General features: G+C 42.5%; 1 protein-coding gene across 6 annotated transcripts in view; it reads right to left on the reverse strand.

The window, feature by feature from the left end:
* SUN1 (Sad1 and UNC84 domain containing 1) overlaps positions 1-23067 on the reverse strand; it is a 135800-nt gene extending 112733 nt beyond the window's left edge. For 5 of the 6 annotated variants that reach the window (XM_073636842.1, XM_073636844.1, XM_073636843.1 and 2 more), the window contains exon 1: positions 22849-23066. The gene's annotated coding sequence lies outside the window, so the exon portion shown is untranslated. Of the gene's footprint in view, positions 1-22848 lie in introns of all 6 variants that reach the window. The other variant, XM_073636841.1, reaches the window with a different exon arrangement.
* Between the last annotated feature and the right edge of the window lie 2898 nt (positions 23068-25965).

A 25965-nucleotide genomic window follows, 5' to 3' on the forward strand; every position in this document is an offset into this window, starting at 1 on the left:
TATGATCTTACATCAAAGTTGGTAAAGGTGACCTGGTACCTGTAGTGAGATAAATGGAGGATTGCTTACAATACAATGGGCAGTGGCTGTGTAGGTTGGGCAATTCTGCATGCACGGCCATCTTTACAGAAGCAGTAGCTCTGCATGTGAAAGAAGCAGAATAAACAGGTACTGTACCTGTGCCCAAACTTCAGACATTTGTTACATATTCTTAACAAGCAGTAAACTGGCTTTAAAACAGGCATGAAAAATTGTAGGTCCGCTTCCCTGCCAGTCCCCCCAGCCACTCAAACAAAATAGTCAAAAAAGGCGGGAAAAAAAAAAAAAAAAAAAAAAAAAAAAAAAAACACACCCCACAAAAAACACACACACGCTCCACACCTTCAGGCTACTTTCACACTGCTCCCTTGCAAAAACGAAGTAAAAATGCATATGGGTCTTGCACTCAAAAACCCAACCAAAATGCAACCGCGAGCCTCCTGTGGAGCTGCAAGCTGTCACCGCCGGGTGCCTGTTGCACATGTGCTATGAGCATGTGACGTGTCCTAGAAGACTGTCGAGAGGGAGAAAAGCAACTTACGCTCAGATTGCCTAGATGATCCAAGCGGAACTGGGAATGGGTACTTGTCAAAACCAGATACCCCCTCCTCCCAAAAAAAGCCACAATGTCAAAGAGGAATGGGGAGGAGGCATTAAAGCGGAACTTCCCCTTTTGGGTGGAGCTCCGCTTTAAAGATCAAAACATATTCCGAAGGGGCCTTTAACAGCTTACTTCTGCTCTTTGCTTACATTGGAAGACTGGCAGGCTGCCATATCCCTGATGCTAGAGAAAATAAGAGCCTGTTCATACCCATGCACTGCAATAATGCATCATAAAAACACTTTAATGCAATGACATTTTCAATGGCACTGCAACACACATAACATATTGCGGTGCACTGCATTAAGAATGGGCTGCCGTAATGCAATGCACCAGAACAGTAAAATATGAATGAGCCCTAAGAGGAAAGATGCTATAATTTCAGTGCCTTTGTTGTGATAAGTGAAGATTAACGTGTTAAATAAACTATTCTAAAAAAATAAATATATCCCATACAAGAGAGAAAGATGACAGATAAAAATAAAATTATATATATATGTGTGTGTGTGTGTGTGTGTGTGTGTGTGTGTGTGTGTGTGTGTGTGTGTGTGTGTGTGTGTGTGTGTGTGTGTGTGTGTGTGTGTGTGTGTGTGTGTGTGTATGTATGTATATATATATATATATATATATATATATATATATATATATATATATATATATATATATATATATATATATATATATATATATATATATATATATATATATACACACATATATACACACACACACACACACACACATACACTTGTAGCTACCAAACCTTGTCACCATCACTTCCTGCCCCCAGTTCAGGGGAGGCTTTACAGCATCACCAGCCTATGAAATTTTCCTCTGATAAGTTCCTGCCTATAGGTTGTCATCTTTGTTTCAAGGGCCTCCCTGGTAACATCCTGACAAGCACATTCCTGCCACCTGGCGCCTTGCTCACGTGGAGTGTATACTTCGTAGGGGCATCTGCCTTTCTGCGCTCTGCCACACACACACCCTATTTGGGTGAAGCTTAATGTAAAGGGCAGTTTTACATTTAGGGCCTGTTCACACCAAAATGCATTCTAGACATACTTTGACTTATAAGTAGCAGTTTCATTGCAGCGCATAGCTGCACATTCTTTTGCATTCACTACAGTAAAATGATGTTCAGCAGCGGCTGCAGCACTAATCTATTCTCTAGGAAGTTCAAAATTAAAAAAAAAAAAAAAAAAAAAAAAGAAGGAGGGGGCATGTAAAGGCCAAATTATCACATGCGAATTGGCCTGACTGTGTACACACAAGAACCCCAGTTTGGGGTCCCAGTGATTAGCTGTGGGAGGCAGCCCCATGGAAAGCAATGGGAAGCCCCGTACACACGATCCGAAAATCGTACGTAAAATGCCGCATTCGAAACGATCGTACGATAATCGGATCGTTAGTACAGAGCTTTCGAGAGCCGATCAGGACAGTTCATCCGATATTATTCTATCGGACATGCACGGAAATTTTTTCCGTACGATGCCAGATCGTACGATTTTCGTTTAATCGGTACAGCTATCGTTCGAAAATGCAATACAAATGCATTGCAACACATGACATCGCTTCCGAATTTTTATTCTGTCGTACGGGAATTTTCGGGACTTTAGTAAACTCATCAGATTCGATGTGAGATTAGCATGCAAACAAAAACGGACGATCATTCGTCCGATATTCGGATCGTGTGTATGGGGCTGGAGGCTCGCAGCTCTCTCACTATACATTATTCACCTGCAGGTGATCAGCCCTGGACGCAGACAGTCTGTATCCAAGGCTGATCACTCACAGTCAATCACTGCGTAGTGATTACGTGGAATTGGCTGCAATTAGGTTATGGCTGGGACCCCCAGCCATCAGAGACATCAATAGAGAAAATTTATAATATATATATATCTATATATATATCTATATATATATAGATATATATATATTTTAGAGCTGCACAAATTATCGTCAACAATAGTTATCGCGATCTTGACTAAAGTGTTTCACAATTCTTTCTATGCAAAGAATTCTCTCTGCTCTTCTGAAGCCATAGCCCACAAAAGAAAGGAAGAGAAAAACTGGGCAGTCTGCCAAGTAACAAAACATTCTTTATCAGTTGAACTTAAGAATAGACATTGTAACAGTCTGCCAATGGAATAGACTTCCTGTGTAAGTTGGTTTCAAGTTAAAATCATTTTTTTTGCTAGAAAATTACTTAGAACCCCCAAACATATATATTTTTTTAGTAGACACCCTAGAGAATAAAATAGTGGTTGTTGCAATATTTTATGTCACACTGTGGAAAAAAAAAAAAAAAAATCTAACTAGTAAGGTTAGCCCATTTTTTTTTTTTTGTATAATGTGAAAGATTTTACGTCGCGAGAATCATGATCTTTTTAATACATATATACACACACACACACACACACACACTTTACAATAAACTATTCTTGTTTGGACTTTGTTTTACTTTAGGCTGCATTCACACCTGAGCGTTTTGTCTTCAGGGAGAAAGTCGCGTGTTTTTTGCCGCATTTTGCACAGGTCAAAAATGTAGAAAGCAGAAAAACGCCTGTAATTTGCCCAAAAGGAAGCTCATGTACTTTGAGCTTCAGGCGTATTGCTTCAGGCTACAAAATGCTCAGATGTGAACAGGGGCCATGTAAATGAATGGGGTTTTGCTTGTTGTGGAGTTTTTCAGGCGTTTTAAGAGCTGAAAACGCTCCAGTGTGAATGCAGCCTTAATTTCTCCACAGTGCCTGCAGCTACAGAGCTCAGTGAGGGCTTATTTTAAAGCTTTAAGGCCGACTAGAATAGTAGTGTCCATACTCTGGGCACAGGTGCACTATGTTATCTAACCAAAAGTTCACAGGTCTGATTTTAACATAAAATTTTAATTTTGTTGCTTTGTAGCCTTTTTTTCCCTAGCTTGATAGGTCTGCTTTAAAGAGGCTTCAGATACTTTAACATCAAATTCAATTATGCCTTTATGTTCAGATTCGCCACTGACAGGTAACACATTCTAGTGAAGAAAAATGTAAACAATAGACTGCTAATCAACAGTTCTGGCGATAAACAAGATCAAATAAACTTGTGCAGCTAGAAAGCACTCTGCCTGTCATTTCCTGGAGGAAATGTTCAGAGCCAGTCAACTTGTATAGTGTAGGCCTGCAATCAATTCAAAGTCTGCCTGCTCTAATCATGATGCATTTAGTTCTAAGGACAAACAGCTGGAGCACTTACACATTAATTTACCTATCAAAACATAATAATGCCACAATATTTATTATATAGACCAGGCAAGTCCGAAGCCCAGCCTACGTTCCGGTATCATACAGCCCCACTGATAATTTGTAGATAGATAGAAGTCCCGTCTCCTGGGCTGACATTGGACGACTGTTCTGTCAATCATAGGAGGCAGGACTTTGTATTAAAGAGGCCACCGACTAAAGAGGAGATTCTCCTGTATGTAATCTGTTGGCACTCGCCCCGCCCCCTCCCTGTCCCCTTTGAGGCTGCAGATGGGCATGGATCAGGCTACACCCATTGCAATGGTGAGGCTGCAGATGGGCACCAACTCTTATTTTGCTTCACAGTTCTTTGTTTAAAATTTAAGTTTTTTTCTGAAACTTCCCTCTTAAAGTGAAGGTGCGTGTTACACTGACAAATACGGTATATCCAAATTGTTGGGCGGTGTATTAGTTAATTTGCATTTCATTTTAATGGTTCAAAGAATGTCAGGCAAAACGGTCGGCCCTCACGCATGTTCACTTCATCAAATCTGGCCCACTTTGAAAAAAGTTTGGACACCCCCAATTTAGACTGTCATCGCTGAAGTTTTCTAAAAGTGTTGCTCGTTGCTCATGATGCATAGAGCAATTGTACTTTTTCATAAACATACGTGCAATGGTTTTGCAGAGTAGCCCCTAGCCTCCTCATATGGGGGGTTCCCTGCTGGCGCTACTGGGTACGCCCTCGGCAAGTGCCCCCATAGGAAGTTGCTTCTTGTGTGGGCTCGAACCTGAGCACACTGCCTAGGTCTATAGACACAGAAAGCACAGCTTGGCCTTGCCCCCTCACCACAGGATTTGATTGACTGCAGCAGGAGACAATGGTTCCCACTATCATCAAGCTGTGAGGAAGAAGAAAGTGGAGATAGCCGCTGCTCTCGGGCACAGCACTGGATAGAGATTGGGCTAAGGCAAGTATAAAAAAGTATAATGAGGGACTGGGAGATGATGGGGGGGGGGGGGGGGGGATTTAGACCTTTAATGCTACAAGTCACTTCTCTGATAAAGTGCATAGAGGTAAGGAGTAGAGGGATAAGGAGTACTGACACTCAATTAACCGCTTGCCGACCAGCTGGCACAGTTTTAGTGCAGAATGGCACGGAAGGTCGAAACAACGTTATGTTACGTTGCTCTGCCTTTTAGCCAGTAGGGGCAGCGTGTGCACGACCCTGATGCGAGTGCTCTCTCTCCCCTCCTAGACAGTCCCACCCCCCACAGTTAGAACACACCCAGGGAACACAGTTAACCCCTTCCCTGCCAGTGACATTTACACAGTAATCAGTGCATTTTTATAGCACTGATCGCTGTATAATTGTTAATGGTCCCAAAAGTGTCCTCCATATTGTCGCAGTCCTGGAAGGAAAAAAAAAAAAAAGGCAGATCGCCGAAATTCCTAGTAAAAAAATAAGCAAACAACAATGCCATAAATCTATCTCCTATTTTGTAGACGCTATAACTTTTGCCCAAACCAATCAATATACGCTTATCGCTTTTTTGTTACCAAAAATATGTAAAAGAATACATATCGGCCTAAACTGAGGAAAAAAAAAATTTTTTTTCGATAAAATGTGGCAAAAAGTAAAAGATAGTGTTTTTTTCAAAATTGTCGCTCTTGTTTATAGCACAAAAAATAAAAACCCGCAGGAGGTGATCAAATACCACCAAAAGAAAGCTCTATTTGTGGGAAAATAAGAACTTCAATTTTGTTTGGGCACAACCGTGCAATTGTCAGTTAAAGCGATGCAGTGCTGAATCGCAAAAAATGGCCTGGTCATTGAGCAGCCGAATCTTCTGGGGCTGAAGCGGTTAACCATTTCAGCCCCAGAAGATTTTATCCCCTTCCTGACTAGAGCACTTTCTGCGATTCGGCACTGCGTCGCTTTAACTGACAATTGAATGGTTATGCGACGTTGCACCCAAACGAACTTGATGTTTTTTTCCCCCCACAAATAGGGCTTTCTTTTGGTGGTATTTGATCACCTCTGTGGTTTTTATTTTTTTTCGCTATAAACAACAATAAAGAACGACAGTTTTGAAATAAAAAAAAAAAAGGCAATATTTTTTACTATAATAAATATCCCCAAAAAATATATAAATAAAAAAAACATTTTTTTTCCTTAGTTTAGGCCGATATGTATTCTTCTACATATTTTTGGTAAAAATCGCAAGCAGCGTATATTGGTTTGCGCAAAAGTTATAGCGTCTACAAAATAGGGGATAGTTTTATGGCATTTTTATTATTTTACTAGTAATGGCGGCGATCTTCGATTTTTATTTGGACTGCGACATCATGGCGGACACACTTGACACATTTTTTGTGACCACTGGCACTTATACAGCAATCAGTGCTATAAAAATGCACGGATTACTGTAAAAAAATATCACTGGCAGGGAAGGAGTTAACCACTAGGGGGTGATCAAGGGGTTAATGGTGTTCCCTCTCTGTGTTCTAACTGAAGGGGGGAGGGGACTGTCTAGGGGAGATTACATATCGCTGTTCATACTTTGTATGAACAGATGATCTGTCTTCTCCCCTCAGAGAACCGGAAACTGTTTACACACACAGATCCCGGTTCTCGGTGTGTCAGCAGCAATCGCGGGAGCCTGGAGGTGATCACGACCGTCGGGCACTCGCATCGGTTCCAGGGGCGAGCAGCGGGCACGCGTAGTTTCGCCCAGCCATGCCATTTAGCGAGTGGTTAGAGACTGCTGAAGGTCAGCAACTCAGTTTTTGAAGCCAAACCCTGTCAGGAAGCATTTTCATTAGGTAACCAGTTGAGGCATCTACCAGACTTCTCTCAAAACAGATATACAGTGCCTTGAAAAAAGTATTCATACCCCCTTGAAATTTTCCACATTTTGTCATGTTACAACCAAAAACTTAAAATTAATTATTATACACGATTTATATAGCGCCAACAGTTTACACAGCACTTTACAATGCAGAGGGGGGACGGCACAATTACAGTACAGTATAATACAGAAGGGACAGGAGGGCCCTGCTCATAGAGCTTACATTCTAAAGGGAGGGGGTGGTGGTACAAAAGGCAATAGTAATAAAATGTATTTTATGTGATAGACGAACACAAATATATGAAAAAAGTGTGGCGTGCATTTGTATTCAGCCCCACTGAGTCAATACTTTGTAGAACCACCTTTTGTTGCAATTACAGCAGCATGTCTTTTTGGGGATGTCTCTACCAGCTTTCCACATCTATAGAGTGACATTTTGCCCATTCTTCTTTGCATATTAGCTCAAGTTCTGTCAGATTGGATGGAGAGCGTCTGTGAACAGCAGTTTTCATGTCTTGCCACAGATTCTCAAATGGCTTTAGGTCTGGACTTTGACTGGGCCATTCTAACACATGAATATGCTTTGATCTAAAATATTCCATTGTAGCTCTGGCTGTATTTTTATGGTCGTTGTCCTGCTAGAAAGGTGAACCTCGGCCCCAGTCTCAAGTCTTTTGCAGACTAACAGGTTTTCTTTTAACCACTTCCGGACCAGCTCACACCGATATACGTCAGCACTTTGAAGAGGAATATTGTTATGGCAGCAGCTAGCTAGCTGCCATAACCCCGGTATCCACTTCAGTGAGTGGTCCGGTTTCAGATAAAAACTGTTGCTGCAGCGGATTCGCCGCAAGATCACTTATCCGCGGTAGGAGAGGTGCCCCCCACCCGGCTGCTCTTCGGTGCCCTCCGCCGCTTACCGGAGCTGCCAGAGGCAATCGGGTCCTTTTTCGTGTATGGTATGGAGCTGAGTGAGGGGAAGATAGCCCCCCACCCAGCTCCATACCATTGCTGGGCGAAAGCGACGTCAGAAACGTCACTTCCGCCCATAGCTCTTAAGAAAAAAAAAAAAAATAAATAATTTTAAAACTTTTTTTTATTGCATTTTAGTGTAAATACGAGATCTGAGGTCCTGACATGCTTTTTTTCCTATTACAAGGGATGCTCCTTGTAATAGGAATAATGGTGACAATTTTTTTTTTTTTTTAACCACTTAAGGACCGAGCCTCTTTGAGATTTGTTGTTTACAAGTTAAAAACAGTTTTAGTTGCTAGAAAATTACTTAGAAAAAAAAATGTATAATGTTTAGGGGTCCTAACACCCTAGAGAATAAAATGGCGGTCGTTGCAATACTTTGTCACACCGTATTTGCGCAGCGGTCTTACAAGCGCACTTTTTTTTGGAGAAAATACACTTTTTTGAATTAAAAAAAAAAAAAAAACACAACAGTAAAGTTAGCCCAATTTCTTTTTATAGATAATGTTACGCCGAGTAAATTGATACCCAACAAGTCACGCTTCAAAATTGTGTTAGCTCGTGGAATGGCGACAAACTTTTACCCTTAAAAATCTCCATAGGCAAAAAAAAAAAAAAAAAAAATTTCTCTACAGGTTGCATGTTTTGAGCTACAGAGGAGGTAAAAAAAAAAAAAAAATTATATGAATAAAACGGTTGTAGTTGCAATAATTTGTCACACCGGCCACGAGCGACAGAACCGGGACGAGTGTGTGTAAACACACACACACTTCCCTGTTCTGACTGGAGTGACAGATCGTGTGTTCCTATTAGCTAGGAACCACGATCCGTCACTTCCTTTAGTTAGTCCCTCCCCCTTCAGTTATCACCTCCCAGGCAACAGTTAACGCCTTCACCGCCCCCTAGTGTTAACCCCTTCACTGCCAGTCAAATTTTTACCGGGGGGGGGGGGGCAAATCGCTGATTGCCGCCATTACTAGTAAAAAAATAAATTAAATAAAATAAAAATGCTCTAAATCTATCCCCTATTTTGTAGGCAAACCAATCAATATGCGCTTATTGCGATTTTTTTTTTACCAAAAATATGTAGATTACATATAGGCCTAAAGTGAGAAAAAATTAGTTTAAAAAAAATGGGGATATTATAGCAAAAAGTACAAAACATTGTTTTTTTTCAAAATTTTCGCTCTTTTTTTTTGTTTATAGCGCAAAAAATAAAAACCGCAAAGGCGATCAAATACCACCAAAAGAAAGATCTATTTGTAGGAAAAAAATTTTGTTTGGGTACAACGTCGCACAACCGCGCTGACGGCTCCGGTAAGCGGCGGAGGGGGCCCCTCTCCCACCGCCAATAAAAGTGAGCTTGTGGCGAAACCGCCGCAGAGACTGATATTAAATTGGAAAGCGGACTGCCGGCCGAAGAAGGGGATACCGGGGTTTTGGCAGCTAGCTGCCAAAACAATATTCCTTTTCAAAGTTAGGACGTATATCGGCGTGCGGAGGTCCATAAGCAGTTAAAAGAACAGTGTAAAAATAAAAAGTAAAATAAGAGCTTGCGTGCAAAAGCGGACGCATACGCGAGTAGCGCCTGCATATGAAAACTGTGTTCAAACCACACATGTGAGGTATCCCTGCGATCGTTAGAGTGAGAGCAAGAATTCTAGCCCTAGACCTCCTAACTCAAGGCATGCAAGCTATAGAATTTTTTAAACATCGCCTATGGAGATTAAGGGCAAAAGTTTGTCGCCATTCCACAATTTTGAAGCGCGACGTGTTGGCTATCAATCTATTTGCCGAAACATCTTGAAGAAAAAAAAAAAAAAGAAGAAGAAGGAAAAGAAAGAAGAAAGAAGAAGGAAAAGAAAGAAGAAGGAAAAGAAAGAAGAAGGAAAAGAAAGAAGAAGGAAAAGAAAGAAGAAGGAAAGAAAGAAGAAGGAAAGAAAGAAGAAGGGAAGAAAGAAGAAGAAGGAAGAAAGAAGGAAGAAGGAAGAAAGAAGGAAGAAGGAAGAAAGAAGGAAGAAGGGGCTAATTTTACTGTTGCCTTATTTTTTTTAATGCAAGAAAAGTATATTTTTTCCACAAAAAAAAAAAAAAGTGTGCTTGTAAGACCGCTGCGCAAATACGGTGTGACAGAAATTATTGCAGTGACCCCCATTTTATTCTCTAGGGTGTTAGAAGAAAAAAAATATTATAATGTTTGGGGGTTCCAAGTAAATTTCTAGCAAAAAAGCTGATTTTAACTTGTAAACACCAAGTTTCAGAAAGAGGCTCGGTCCTTAAGTGGTTAAGATTGCCCTGTATTTGGCTCCATCCATCTTCCCATCAACTCTCAGTTACCCTGTCCCCGTTGAAGAAAAGCATCTCCACATTATGTTGCCACCACGTTTCACAGTTGGAATTGTGTGTTGAGGGTGATGTGCAGTGTTAGGTTTTCCGCCACAGACGTTTTGCTTTTAGGCCAAAAAGATTAATTTTGGTCTCATCTGACCAGAGAACCTTCTTCCACATGATTTCTTTATCCTCCACATGGCTTCTCACAAACAACTTTTTATGACTTTCTTTCAACAATGGCTTTCTTCTTGCCACTCTTCCATAAAGGCCAGATTTATGGAGTGCACGACTAATAGTTGTTCCGTGGACAGATTATCCCATCTGAGCTGTGGACCTCCAGAGTTACCATGGGCCTCTTGGTCGCTTCTCCGATTAATGCTCTGCTTGCCCAGCCTGTCAGTTTTCTTTAGGTGGACAGCCATGTCTTGGTAGGTTTGTAGTTGTGCCATATTCTTTCCATTTTTGGATGATGGATTGAACAGTGAGATGTGAGGCGTTCAAAGCATATTATAGATATATTATTTTTATTTTTTATAACCTAACCCGGCTTTAAACTTCTCCACAACTTGATCCCTCCTGACCTGTCTGGTGTGTTCCATGGTCTTTATGATGCGGTTTGTTCACCTAGGTTTTCTAACAAACCTTTGAGGGCTTCACAGAACAGCTGTATTGATACTGAGATTAAGTTACACACCGGTGGACTCTATTTACTAATTAGGTGACTTCTGAAGGCAATTATTTCCACTAGATTTTACTTAGGGGCATCAGAGTAAAAGGGGGCTGAATACAAATGCATGCCACACTTTCAAGATATTTGTAAAAAAAAAAAAAAAAATAGAAAACCATTTATCATTTCCTTCTACTTAACAAGTATGTGCCACTTTGTGTTAATCTATCACATAAAATACATTTAAGTTTTTTGTCGTAACATTACAAAATGTGGAAAATTTCAAGGAGGTATGAATACTTTTTCAAGGCACTGTACTTGTTTAGGTCTTGTTGAGCTGAATTTTTCTGTAGACCACCACACATGTATGGTGTGAACAATACACTTAGAAAACATGGTGTAGACAAGTCCTAAAGCTGGATAATCTAAAGCCCCATACACACGATCAGATTTTCTGCTGATTTTTGTCTTCAGATTTACCAAAACCATGTAGCGCAAGGGCCTGCCTGATTGCATACAAATTGAAACTCCTAAGGTTTGACCTCATATTATATGGTTTTGGTAAATCTGAAGGAAAAAAATCAGCAGAAAATCTGATAGTGTGTATGGGGCTTAAGACCACCAATTCAACCACTAGCTCCAGAAGTTTAAACTGCAAACAATACACTATGTATGCAAAGTGCTGTCACAGATGCCTAACGATTTGTGCTTACTTCCACTAGTATTTGGTGCACAATAAATAAAACACTATTAGTTACTAGTTGGAGGGAGCTAAAAGGTAAATAGAAATATTATACCAAGAATTTATTCATTTAAAGTCTAGCTCAGTGTTTCTCAACTCCAGTCCTCAAGGCGCCCCAACAGGTCATGTTTTCAGGATTTCTCTCAGATGAAATGGCTGTGGTAATTACTTAGGAAGGGAAACTGATCAAATCACCTGTGCTAAATAATGGAGATCCTAAAAACATGACCTGTTGGGTCGCCTTGAGGACTGGAGTGGAGAAACACTGGTCTAGCTAAAACTACTAGTGCTTAGTCTACAATAGCTCCCGCTCCTATCAATCTATCCAATGATGGATAGAGACAGGGGCTGGAATTGCTGGGCTCGTGCACATTGCTGGAAAGGACGGGCTCAGGTAGGAAAAAAGGGGAGGCTCTGGGGGCAGCCGCAGCACAGGTTTTTCACCTTAATGCATATAATGCATTAAAGCGGAGGTCCGCCCACCGCTGCAAAAATTAAAAGCCAGCAGCTGCACACTCTTCAGCTGCTGAGTTTTAATAAATCGGACCTGTCCTGGAGTCCAGCGATGTCGGCACCGCAGCTGATGTTTCCGTCAGGTGTAAGTCGCCCCTATTGCGAGTAAGAGAACCCGGCAGTGTAACCTTTTGGCTTCATGCCGGGAACCCTGCTGCGCATGCGTGAGGCTTCGCTCCTCTCTCCTACTGGCCTGGAGCACAGGGGGGAGGAGGGAGCCCCAGCCATGATGTCAATACCTGCGGCTGAGGCTCCCGGAAGTGGCGAAAGCATACCGATGAAAGACAGGTATGCGGTCCCCCCTCCCCCCCCCGAAAAGGTGCCAAATGTGGCACCGGAGGGGGGAGGAGTACAATGAGCAGAAGTTCCACTTTTGGGTGCAACTCCGCTTAAAGCTGAAAAACATGGAGACCGTACAACCCTTTTAAAAACTAAGAACCGTTCTCAAAGCAAAATAATATCCTGTAGCAATTACCCTCATAAACAAGGCATTAAAGTGGATGTAAACCAGATTCATGAAATTTGACCTGGGCACATATATCTGTAGTGTTTTCTCATCTCTCTCCAAAGCACTAAGTCCTGTGTGTTTCTGCTGTTTTGTTGATCTGTTAGCCTGATAACTGACAAGTTCAGAGACAGAAGATAAAAAGCAGCCTGAAGTTTGTGCCGGGGAGGTTGTTATAAATAGATTAGAGAGCTTGTCTTGTCACAGCACAGCTCCTAAAGTATCTTCGTTCTTCTACTTATGTGGAGGGGGGGGTGCATTTCCTTCAATCAGCTGTCTCCCAGTGTAAGCCACAACAACACTCCCAGTGCTGAATGAGGAAGTGAAAACTCTAAAGAATATAGCAAGATGAAAACATGCCAGTAAAACTTATGTAGGGAGATTTGTTACATCCCTGTGTTTCATCTGATACTATTCACTTCACTGGGTATATGTAATGGTTTACACCCACTTAAGGCCCCTTTCACACAATCGGACCGTTCAGGTCCACCTGTCAGTTTTGACGGCGGACCTGAACGGGCGCTCCATGTTAGCCTATAGAGTGCGGATGTCAGCGGAGACATGTCCGCTTACATCCGACCTGGTCCGATCCGCTAAAAGCAGACAGATGGCCCTACGTCCACGTCCGTCGCTGGCGGATCGGATGAGATCTGATGAAAAACGGACATGCTGTCCGTTTTCATCCGATCCCTCCATAGGCGGCAGCGGCGCCTGGCAAGCCCCTCCCCGCTCAGTGAGCAGAGAGGGACCTGTCATCTGCCAGCTCACCGGAGATCAACGGACTGATCTCCCGCTGAGCCGACGGACCAAGGCAGGCTCCGTGGAAATGGAGTCCGCCTCGTGTGAAAGGGGCCTTAAACCAGTATTAACCACATGAAGACCAAGCCTTTTCTTGCACTTTTCGTTTACAAGTTTAAATCAGTATCACCAATTCACCAAACATTAGATTTTTTTTTTAGCAGAGACCCTAGAGAATAAAATGATGATCGTTGCAATATTTTATGTCACACAGTATCTGCAGCGGTTTTTCAAACGCGAGTAAACATACTCAACATGTTACGCTTTAAAATTGTGCACCCTCATGGAATGGCGACAAACTACGATACTTAATCTCCATAGGCGACGCTTTAAAAAGTTTTACAGGTTATCCGTTTAGAGTTAGAGATGTCTAGCACTAGAATTATTGCTCTGGCTCTAACGTTTGTGGCGACACATCACATGCGTGGTATGAACACCACTTACATCAAAGGGATGGGGGCGCATACATTTTTTTTTTACACTGTCTTTTTTTGATCACTTTTATTCCTATTACATGGAATGTAAACATCCCTTGTAATATAAATAAGGGATGACAGGTCCTTTTTATGGAGAGATATGGGGTCAATAAGACACCAAATCTCTCCTCTACCCTACAAAAAAAAAAAATTTAAATAAAATAAAAAAATTAAAGTACTTCCGCCCTAGACTGGAAGGGACATCATGACGTTGCTCTGGTCCTCCAAGACCAAAGAGGCGATTAGAGACAAATCTGATCTCTGGTAACCTTTATGGCTAGCTGCACGTCCCAGTCAGATTGTTTTTTTGGGCATGCTGGTAAAAACGGTAAGCCTGAGAAACACCGGCAAGCAGCCTGAGGGGGAATATCCCGCTGCTTTAGTAAGTGATCCAGCGGCTCAAACCCCTTTCATGAGAAAGACAGTCGCCGGCTGCCAAAAACAAGAAAACAAAAACACAACAGACAGTTCAGGTCGGGAGCCAGCACTCTTCCACTTTGAGCGGTTGTGTTGTGACCGGGGGGGGGGCTGGGGACACCCCCCCCCCCTCCACCAGAACACTCCTATCAGCACTCTGCCATTGGCTGAGAGTGCCAATCAGCTGCTGGTTTTCCACGTTCAACATACACACGGGCAGAATGTCGGCTGTTTTTTTTTGACATTCTGCTCACTTAAGGCCTCATGCACACTGTACGTTTTTGCATCTGCTTCTAGAGGAGTCAGGCTTTTTTTTTTTTTTTTTTTTTTTTTTTTTAACTGCCTCTAATGTCCTTGCTTGTTAGCCTGTGTGTCCATGCACACACAGGCGTGTCCAGAAGCAACAGAGATTTGACACTTCTTTTGCACGCAAGCTCGGTGGGGTGCTATAAATTTTTCTTTTTTTAAAAATAAAAAATTTAAAGCGCCCCGTCCCGCCGAGCTTGCATGCAGAAGTGAACGCATACGTAAGTCGTGCCCGCCTATGAAAATGGTGCTCAAACCAAAATGTGAATTATCGTTGGAGCGAGAACAGTAATTCTAGCACTAGACCCCTTATGTTACTCAAAACTGGTAACCTGTAGAAATTTTTAAACATCACCTATACAGATTTTCAGATTTTTAAGGGTCAAAGTTTGTCGCCATTCCACGAGCGGGCGCAATATTGAAGCGTAACATGTTGGGTATCAATTTACTCAGCGTAACATTATCTTTCACAATATTAAAAAAAAAAAAAAAAAAAAAAAAAAAAAAATTGTGCTAATTTCACTGTTTTTTTGTTTTTTTTTTTTTAAACTGTCCTTTATTTTACAAAAAAAAAAAAAAAAAAAAAAAAAAAAAAAAAGTTGGGTCACTTATTCCTATAACAAGGAATGTAAACATCCCTTGTAATAGAAAAAAAAAAAAAGAAGCATGACATTTATGTGAGATCTGTGGTCAAAAAGACCTCACATCTCACATATTCACTTAACCACTTGACCACTGGGCACTTAAACCCCCTTAATAACCAGACCAATTTTCAGCTTTTGGTGCTTTCACATTTTGAATGACAATTACTCAGTCATGCAACACTGTATCTATATGAATTTTTTGTCCTTTTTTCACACAAATAGAGCTTTCTTTTGGTGGTATTTAATCACCGCTGGGTTCTTTATTTTTTGCGCTATAAAAGAAAAAAGACCGAAAAATCTGTAAAAAAAATAAATTTTTCTTCGTTTCTGTTATAAAATTTTGAAAATTAGTGATTTTTCTTCATATATTTTGGCCAAAATTTATACCGCTACATATCTTTGGTAAAAATAACCCAAATTAGTGTATATTATTTGGTCTTTGTGAAAGTTATAGCGTCCACAAGCTATGGTACCAATATCTGAAAATTGATCACACCTGAAGTACTGACGGCCTATCTCATTTCTTGAGACCCTAACATGCCAGAAAAGTACAAATACCCCCCAAATGACCCCTTTTTGGAAAGAAGACATTCCAAGGTATTTAGAAAGATGCATGATGAGTTTTTTGAAGCTGTCATTTTTTCCCACAATTCTTTGCAAAATCAAGTTTTTTTTTTTCTTTTTTTTTTTTTCACAAAATTGTCATATTAGCAGGTTATTTCTCACACACCGCATATGCATACCACAAATTACACCCCAAAACACATTCTGCTATTACTCCCGAGTACGGTGATACCACATGTGTGAGACTTTTACACAGCGTGGCCACATACAGAGGCCCAACATGCAGGGGAGCACCTTCAGGCGTTCTGGAGCACCCAGGCCAATTCTGACATTTCTCTCCTACATGTAAAAATCATCATTTATTTGCTAGAAAATTACATAAAACCCCAAAACATTATGTTTTTTTAGCAAAGACCCTAGAGAATACAATAGCGGTCATTGCAACTTTTTATCTCGCACGATATTTGCGCAGCAATTTTTGGAACGCGTTTTTTTTGGAAAAAAAACGTTTTTTTGCTTTAAAAAAAAAAAAAAAACGTTTTTTTGCTTTAAAAAAAAAAAAAAAAAACAAAAACAGTAAGGTTAGCCCAATGTTTTTGCATAATATGAAAGATGAAGTTACGCCGAGTTAATAGATACCTAACATGTCACCTTTCAAAATTGCACACGCTTGTGGAATGGCGCCAAACTTCACCACTTAAAAATCCCCATAGGCGACGCTTTAAAATTTTTTACTGGTTACAAATTTTGAGTTACAGAGGAGGTCTAGGGCCAAAATTATTGCTCTCGCTCTACCGATCGCAGCGATACCTCACATGTGTGGTTTGAACACCGTTTTCATATGTGGGCGGGACTTACGTATGCGTTCGCTTCTGCATGCGAGCACACGGACAGGGGCGCTTTAAAAAATTTTTATTTTTTTTTATTGTTCATTTTACTTTATTTATTTTAGTTTGACACTTTTTTCCAAAAAAAAATTTTTTTGATCACTTTTATTCCTATTACAAGGAATGTAAACATCCCTTGTAATAGGAATATGGCATGACAGGTCCTCTTTACAGTGAGATATGGGGTCAATAAGACCCCACATCTCACCTCTAGGCTGTTCCTGAAATAAAAAAAAAAAAAAAAAAAAAAAAAATCCTGGCTTCGATCATAGCGGTGAGTCGGTAGAAGCACCGGAGGGCGGCGGGAGGGGGGGGCGTCCCCTCTCGCCTCCCGTAAGAACGATCAAGCAGTGTAACAGCCGCTACAATCATTCTTATGGTGTAGGGAATCGCCGGCTGAAAAAGATGATATCTGAATGATGCCTGTAGCTGCACCCATCATTCAGATATCCCCGCACAAAGTCAAGGACGTCGTATGACGGAAGGCGGGAAGTGGTTAAAACGCTTTTTTTTTTTTTTAACACAAAGTTGTCCATTTATACAATATTTCTAACACATAGCATGTACATATCAAAAATGACACCCCAAAATAGATTCTTCTACTCCTCCTGAGTACGGCGATACCACATGTGTGAGACTTCCACAGCCTGGCCACATACAGAGGCTGGGTACGGCAGAGCATGGCTGGGTACGGCAGAGCATGGCTGGGTACGGCAGAGCATGGCTGGGTACGGCAGAGCATGGCTGGGTACGGCAGAGCATGGCTGGGTATCACTGAGTATTGCAGAATATTTCAGGGTATTGCGGGGTATGGCAGAGTATTGCGGGGTATGGCAGAGTATTGCGGGGTATGGCAGAGTATTGCGGGGTATGGCAGAGTATTGCGGGGTATGGCAGAGTATTGCGGGGTATGGCAGAGTATTGCGGGGTATGGCAGAGTATTGCGGGGTATGGCAGAGTATTGCGGGGTATGGCAGAGTATTGCGGGGTATGGCAGAGTATTGCGGGGTATGGCAGAGTATTGCGGGGTATGGCAGAGTATTGCGGGGTATGGCAGAGTATTGCGGGGTATGGCAGAGTATTGCGGGGTATGGCAGAGTATTGCGGGGTATGGCAGAGTATTGCGGGGTATGGCAGAGTATTGCGGGGTATGGCAGAGTATTGCGGGGTATGGCAGAGTATTGCGGGGTATGGCAGAGTATTGCGGGGTATGGCAGAGTATTGCGGGGTATGGCAGAGTATTGCGGGGTATGGCAGGGTATGGCAGAGTATTGCGGGGTATTGCAGTGTATGGCAGAGTATTGCGGGGTATTGCAGAGGGAATTGCAGAGTATTGCAAGGCATGCAGAGTAGTAGGGATGGCTGAGCATGGATGGATGGATGGATAGATGTCTCTGTGCAGCGCTGTGGGCACTACAGATGCAGCCCACAACGCTGCAGCCATCCATCCATCCGCCTCTTCGGTCACTGTGTACCGATCGGTACACAGGAGGAGAGGAGAGGGGGAGGAGAGGAACCGGCGTCATCAGATGACGCCAGTTTGTTTACATGTGATCGCTCCGTCATTTGACGGAGCGATCACATGGTAAACGGCCGCGATCAGCGGCCATTTACCGGGATCTGTGATGCGCCGGGTCCTGTGGACCCGGCGATCACGGATGCTCTCGAGTGCGCGCCCTAGGGGGCGCGCGAGAGCAGAATTCTGGGAGGACGTCCCTGGACGTCCTCCCAGAGTTAAACAACCGCCCTGTAGCCGTCATTTGGCTATGGGCCGGTTGTTAAGTGGTTAAATACAATAATAAAAAAAAATTCCCCCTTTAAGGCCATTGGGCGGAAGTGACGTTTGACGTCGCTTCCGTTATCCAATGGTATGAAACAGAGTGGGGGCCACCTTTCCCTCACTCGGCATCCAGCCTCACAGGGGAGAGGATGCGATTGTCTCCGCCACTACCAACAGTTCCGGTAAGCAGTGGAGACAACCGGAGCGCAGAGGGAGGAGGAGCCCCTCTCCCACCCTGGTAAAACTGATCTCACAGCGAGATCACTTTTATCTGAAAGAGGACCATCAGCCATTGAAGAGGATACCGGGGTTATGGCAGCTATCTGCTGCTATAACAATGGTATTCCACTTCAAACAGCCACCGTATAATGATGGCGGGCGGTCCGCAAGTGGTTAAATATTGTACATTCATATCAGTCCCTGCCCTTAAAGAGCTTATGATCCAAGGTCCCTTTGTCATATGCATACATGCTAGGGCCAATTTATACCGGAGTTAATTACTCACCAGTATGTAGTACAGCATGTGAAAAACCATAACACCCAGAGGAAACCCACACAAGCATAGGAAGAACATGCAAACTCCATGCAGCTAGTGTTCTCGTTTAGCTTTGGGGTTTGTAAGCTTCCAAGCCATGCAGGATAAGCTTTCACACAGACACGTACCACACAAAGTAGATCCCAAATTAGAGTTCAGACATCACCAGATCCTACTGTGTTTGGGTACATTCCTGCAGGTCGTGAGGTATATGCATTGTACTGTGAAATGGGACAGACATCCCTCTTACGTTTCAGGTCAGCATTTACATTCAGCACAGAGTTGTGTCAAGAAACAGAGGGCAAACCAGAGCAGAATCCGTTCTCTCAGTAAAAGGTTTACTTCAAAGTGGTTCTAAAGCCTAAACTTTTTTTTACCTTAATGCATTCCTTACATGAGGATAAAAGGTTTAGGTAGCAGTATCCCCCCCGATTGCACCTTATACTTACCAGAGTCCTCCCTCGATCCAGCACTGTGCATGTCTGCAGCAGCTGTCTCCTCTCACTTCCTGGTCTCATTGGCTTTGCCGAGGGAGCCATTGGTTTCTGCTGCCGTCAGTCGAATCCTGTGAGGAAGGAGGAGAAGGTGGGCCGAGACTGTAAACACAGACAGCGGGCCTCGGGATCCAGCCAGCAGGTGTAGCACAATAGGAAGTGGTGCACAGAGGAGAAGCAGCTAGGGAGACCCAATAAGGAGGAGGAGGTTCTGGGGTGCTGTGACTGGGCCTCCTAATTAACCAAACTTCAGCTGAAAGATTAAATAAGGCAGGTTGGCATTGGTTACTGCTGTTTGAATGCTGAACTTTGGCTTGTTAAATGTGTTTGATACAATTGGAATAAAGAAGCATCTGCTTTCACTGCCATAAAGACACCCAGAACAGGGCATTCAACATAACCTAGGGCTATTACTCATTCAAAAACATTAAAAAAGTTACACCATGTTTTTATTCGGGCAGAAAAGTTCAGTGCCTAGTGAGGACATTTTCATGGAACAGTGAAATGGCAATCAAGGTTTAGCCCAGAAGTCAGATCCACCTACCAAAGTGAAACAAAATCAAGGAGGCAATACAGAATGATGTAGCCTTTGGCAACACTTGTAGGCATGACCAAAAAGTTTAAAATAGCCGAAAAACAGGACAACCGGGACATAAAAGAAACAAATTTCTCTAATACCCAAGTGAAAACAAAAACCTCACTTTCATCTGTAATTCGTACTATGACAATTCAATGTTTTAGCAAGTTGTTTGCCACTAGCGTTTCTTTTAGTATAAAACATTTATCACGCAATTAAATCAGTTATAGTCTATTGTAAAGCAGCTTGAAGTTTCCTAAAAGGCATGCAGAGGAACGTGTGCTCACGATTACAAAGATGCACTTTTTGAAGGCTGGGATTAAAGTTGAACCAAAAAGGAAAGTAGCGTATGCATTGATTTTGCTTTTTTGGCGCTTGATAGTTTGAGAGACATCCAGAGCTCTTTATACATGGTTGTTCGCATGGTGTCAGTTTTGAGTGAAGTTAATTTCCCTAGTGCTGCAGAATTTATTTCTTCCTTGAGTGGATTCTTTTTGAAATAGTGCCTCCTGGATAGCCACTTACCTCCCAAGTTCCAGGTTTTTTTTGGTTTTTTTTTTTGCCATCTGTGATTTCCTTCACTTTCTGTCCCAGAGGCACAACAGCAAGTGATAGGAATCCCTCCAAAGTTAATGGGGTCACCAGAACTAGTGACCCCATTGAAAGAGTTCACCTCTACTCCCGTTCTGGTAACAACCCAACATTTTGAAATTTTTTTTTTAAGCTGGCCATACATTCTGCAATTTTCTTATTCAATTTCTTTTAGATTTACCTTTAACTAAGTTGTGCAAGGGCCTGCCTGATTGCATACAAGTTGAAAGGGTTTAGGTTTGACCTTATATTATATGGTTTTGGTAAATCTAAAGGAAATTGTACAAGAAGATTGTGGCCAGCCTTACTTTCACTCTCGGTGATAATGGTAAACAGAACAACTAGAGAGGTGAATCTCTTTTTTTCACCTTAATGAATCCTATGCATTAAGGTGAAAAAAACTTGACACTGACCGGGCCCTTAGCCTCTCTGCGGAGACGCGCTGTACATCTCTGCCCAGGGTTCTCGGCTCTTGATTGGATAGATTGATAGCAACGCAGTCATTGGCTCCTGCTGCTGTCAATCAAATCCAATGACATGGGCGCCGGGGGCGAGTCATTCTGTGTCTATGGACGCAAATGCTGGACTCGGGAGCACGCCCGCAAGGTAACCCCCAGGGAGAGCACTTCTCCTAGGGGGTTTACCAATGCCAGGAGTAGCTGCGAGCGCCATTGGGGGACCCCAGAAGACTATGATCGGGGCCACACTATGCAAAACAAACTGCACAGTGGAGGTAAGTATGACTGTTATTTTAAAAAAAAAAAAATAACCCACCATGAGGGTTTACAACCCCTTTAAACCCTCCTTCACACTGAACACAGCTTTGTTCTGAACACAGAATCGTGCCTTCATCTGAAATCGCACAAAACCGCGTCAGTGCGACTTGGAAGACATCTGTGCAGCTTCATGCACCAATGCCTATGCAAGTTGCACTCAAAAATCGCCAAACGTAGTGCAGGAACTACCCCTTCAAATCGATGCGGCACTGCAAAGTCTGTGTCCCACTGATTTGAACAGGGCCATTGCCAACAAAGTGTGTAACCTGTCAAATCGCATGACAAGTTGCTCCAGTGTGAACGGGGGCTAAATCCTGATTTGATCTGAAAATTGCAATGTTAGCGAAGGAAAACCAAAGCTTTGAATAATAAATCTTGCAAGTATCTGACCCATATTCAGCTACATAGCAAAGAGCATCACACCCACACGTGCCTCTCACACATACTGTACATTTAAAAACCCACCAGCTGCCAGAAACCAGTTTAGCTATGGTGACCGACATGCTCCTCATGGTCAAGGACAGACCTAGTCAATCTTTCCGTTATCAAAGTAGTAAGTCTAATATTAAAAATTCATACCCAATAAAACATGCCAACCCTGCAACACATTTTTGACAAGCTTACAGACAGAACTTGGCTTCCAAATACGCCATCAAGATGCAATGAAGAGGGTTAAAATCAAGACTTGCACAATTAGGAAGGAAGACTTGGCATCCCCATTCACTCCAAAGCAGGATGACTAAAAGGAATTGGTCACAGCAGGGATCTGTTGAATGGGCACTAGTATTCGTCTGCTGATCTAAGCTACAAGCATTCAGTGATCACACTGACATCTGCCTGGAGAGTTTACAGAGCAGAGCTGCAGCAAATGTTGCCATACAATAGACCACATGTGCAGGACACAAGGAGCTCTTTATAGGACAGAAACTACAACTGTCACTTCCAGACAGAGCTGCTGGTGTTAACCCCTCACATACCGTATAGTACACCTCCAAGGATTAACCAAGTAGTCCCGCAGGAGACAAATATACAAACTGCAGTGCTTCTAAATCCAGGACTGAACATTTACAATGTAAGTGATTTATACACTTTATTCCTGTGTGTGATCTTTCAATTTTAAAAAATAAAATGAAAATAAGAATGATTTTCGTTATGTTTGAAGCAAAAGCATCATTACCCAACAAACAAACCACCTAACACAATCCACAACCTAACAGTATAAAAACAAAAACATGGACCTCAAAACCAGACTGCACGACAAGATCAGAATTTCTGCTGTCCCAAAAAAATTGTGATGCCAGATTGCCCCGGATAAGACAAAATAACACGGCACAAGGCTGGCACAAAATAGCATTCCTGTTACTTTATAATGTACAATGAATTTGCTACTCAGGCCTCCTATCTGGAGCTGCGCTGAAGCTTTCAGAGAGCAGAAGCTTTACAAAACATAATATAAGCAGCATAGCAACAAATGAAAGATCAACTATTTATAACTTGCTATGATCAGTCTGTAGAAACAGCACTGAAGGAGGAGAGAAAGCACACAAGCAAACCTAGCTTTCCAGGTTCCTGGAGCCTCTGCGACACATGTTCTAGGGAATGAAGACACACCGCTACATGCCAAGTCCTTGCATATCCAGCTGTGGTGGTGGGAAAAAAGAGGAAGTTTGCAAGTTGACAGTATCTGCTATTCCACACTGCTGGAAGATCCCAAAATGGCTTCCCTATCTCAACAAAGCCTGAAGGATCAGCCTAATCCGATACACCCACAGTCAGCCTGTCTGAGCTTCACTTCAAACCCATTGGCTGCAATATACAAGACAGCCCACAAGCCTAACTTAACCAGTTACCTGCCATGCATAGTAGAAAGCAATGCCAGTACTGTCTGTATAAATATCACTGGGAAGTTGTAAGCACTTTGATCAAGGGATTGTAAGAAGCCGAATAAGAAATAACAGCACATTTCCCTCAATGCAGGACTTTAGCAGGATTGCATTACAAGTAGCTGGGAAATGAAGTTACTTCTCATAGTTGCACTTTGCATTTAAAGAACACAAATGCATGATGAGAGTTTGAAGTTATGCTGTTCAGGAGCATAAGCTGTGTTTACAGTAGAAATGTAATAAAAAAAATAAATAAAAATTCTTTATTTTTAACAGTCACCCCACTGTAAAGATTCACCGTTTCAAGCACTGCTGGCTCCAAGCGAACCTTTCATACACGTGGACCAGAAAAAAAAAAAAAAAAGGAATAGAAAAGAAAAAATGCTACATAGTAACCCATGGCAACCAGTTAGAATTCACCAACCAGGATGTATCAGCCTGATCTTTGGTTGCTATTTATGTTTTTAAATAAATTCAGCGTAATCTTAAAACTTGCAGCTGCAGATGTGCACTTCGATGTTAACAGCAGATAAACTTATCATCCCCACACAGCCAAGAATGTGCAGAGACAGGAGCGGCTGGTAATGGGCAGCACAGGTACCAATGTGTGTACTTTACACATCAATCTCACAGCACAACTATAAGGCCCCTTTCACACTGGGGCGGTGGGGGCGTCGGCAGTAAAACAGCGCTATTTTTAGCGCTGCTTTACCGTCGTTTTTGCGGCGGTATTCGGCCGCTAGCGGTGCGGTTTTAACCCCCGCTAGCGGCCAAAAAAGGGTTAAAACCGCTCGCATAGCGTGGCTATAGCTGCGCTGCCCCATTGATTTTAATGGGCAGGAGCGGTGAAGGAGTGGTGAATACACCGCTCCTTCACCACTCCAAGGATGCGGTTTGCAGGAGGTTTTTTGCCAGCGCACCACTTCAGTGTGAAAGCCCTCAGGCTTTCACACTGAAGAAACAGTAGAGGCAGTTTTAGGTCGGTTTGCAGGCGCTATTTTTAGTGCAATAACGCCTGCAAACTGCCCCAGTGTGAAAGGGCTCTAAACATCTGAACCCAGAGAGGAGTTCCACTCGTTTGCAAGTTTATCAAAAGTCAGCAGCTACAAAAAGTGTAGCTGACTTTTATTCAACAGACACTTGTCTGTCCCACGGTCCAGCGATGCGGTCGCCCGAAGCCTCGCTCCTCTTACTCTCCTCATTGCCATCATTGCAAGTATGGGCACCCAGTGGTGACAGCTTGCGGCTCCACAGCCGGGTGCACATTGCGAATGCGTAAATCGCACTGCGTTCTAGGGGCCAGGTAATCTTCTGGGACCTGCGACGTGTCCTAGAAGATTGCAGAGAGGGAGAGGCTGCCTGGGCAGCAAGACGACACAAGCAGGAAGTGGGACAGGAAGTAGCTGTCAAAACCAGGTACCGCCCCCCCCCCAAAAAAAAAAACAAACCCAACCACAAATTACATTCCACTTTTGGATGGAACTCTGCTTTAAAGAGGAACTGCAGTCTGCTCACATAAATTTGTAATAAAAACATATTTGCCATTCTGGAGCTTTCCTCCAACCACTTTGTATATACGGCGATTCTGAGAAGAGAAGGAAGCAGAGGGATTCAATTTTGTTTTCCCAAAATAGAAAAGCATGCCATACGTACCTGCTCTGTGCAGTGGTTTTGCACAGAGCAGCCCCAAATCCCCTCTTCTGGGTCTCCCACCTGCTTGCTTTTGGGGGGGGGGGACCAAGCGGGCTTAACCCCGAGCCGGGCTGTGCGAATCCATAGACACCACCAGCGTGGCTTGACCTCGCCCCCTGCAACCTACTCCCTAGATTCGATTGACAGCAAAAAGAAACAATGACTCCTGCTGAGTCTCTGAGAAAGAAGAGGTGCTGCAGATGGGCACAGCGCTGAATTAAGATTGGGCTTAGGTAAGTGTTTAACCACTTAAGGACCGAGCCTCGTTTTGAGATTTTGGTGTTTACAAGTTTAAAACAGTTTTATTTGCTAGAAAATTACTTAGAACTCCCAAACATTATATACTGTTTTTTTTCTAACACCCTAGAGAATAAAATGGCGGTCATTGCAATACCAATAAAAAAAAAAAAAAAATAAGACAACAGTAAAGTTAGCTCAATTTTTTTTGTATTGAGCAAGATAATGTTGTTACGCCAAGTAAATTGATACCCAACATGTCACGCTTCAAAATTGCGCCCGCTCGTGGAATGGCGTCAAACTTTTACCCTTAAAAATCTCCATAGGCGACGTTTAAAAAATTCTACAGGTTGCATGTTTTAAGTTACAGAGAAGGTCTAGGGCTAGAATTATTGCTCTCGCTCTACCGATTGAGGCGATACCTCACATGTGTGGTTTGACCACCATTTTCATATGCGGGAGCTACTCAAGTATGCGGTCACTGCTTCGCGTGAGCTCGTCAGGACGGGGCGCTTTAAAAAAAAATTTTTTCCCCCTTATTTTAAAGATTTGGGTCACTTTTATTCCTATTACAAGGAATGTAAACATCCCTTGTAATAGAAAAAAGCATGACAGGACCTCTTAAATATGAGATCTGGGGTCAAAAAGTTCTCAGATCTCATATTTGGACTAAAATGCAATAAAAAAAAATAAAAATAATAAAAAAAAAAAAAAAAAGTCATTTGAAAAAATGGCCCCGCAAGAATTCACCCCCTTCCTGATCAGAGCACTTTTTGCGATTCGGCACTACATCGCTTTAACTGACAATTGCGCGGTCGTGCAACGTGCCTCCCAAACATAATTGACGTCTTTTTTCCC

This window comes from Aquarana catesbeiana, linkage group LG06, assembly GCF_042186555.1.
Source record: "Aquarana catesbeiana isolate 2022-GZ linkage group LG06, ASM4218655v1, whole genome shotgun sequence".
NCBI lineage: Eukaryota > Metazoa > Chordata > Amphibia > Anura > Ranidae > Aquarana > Aquarana catesbeiana.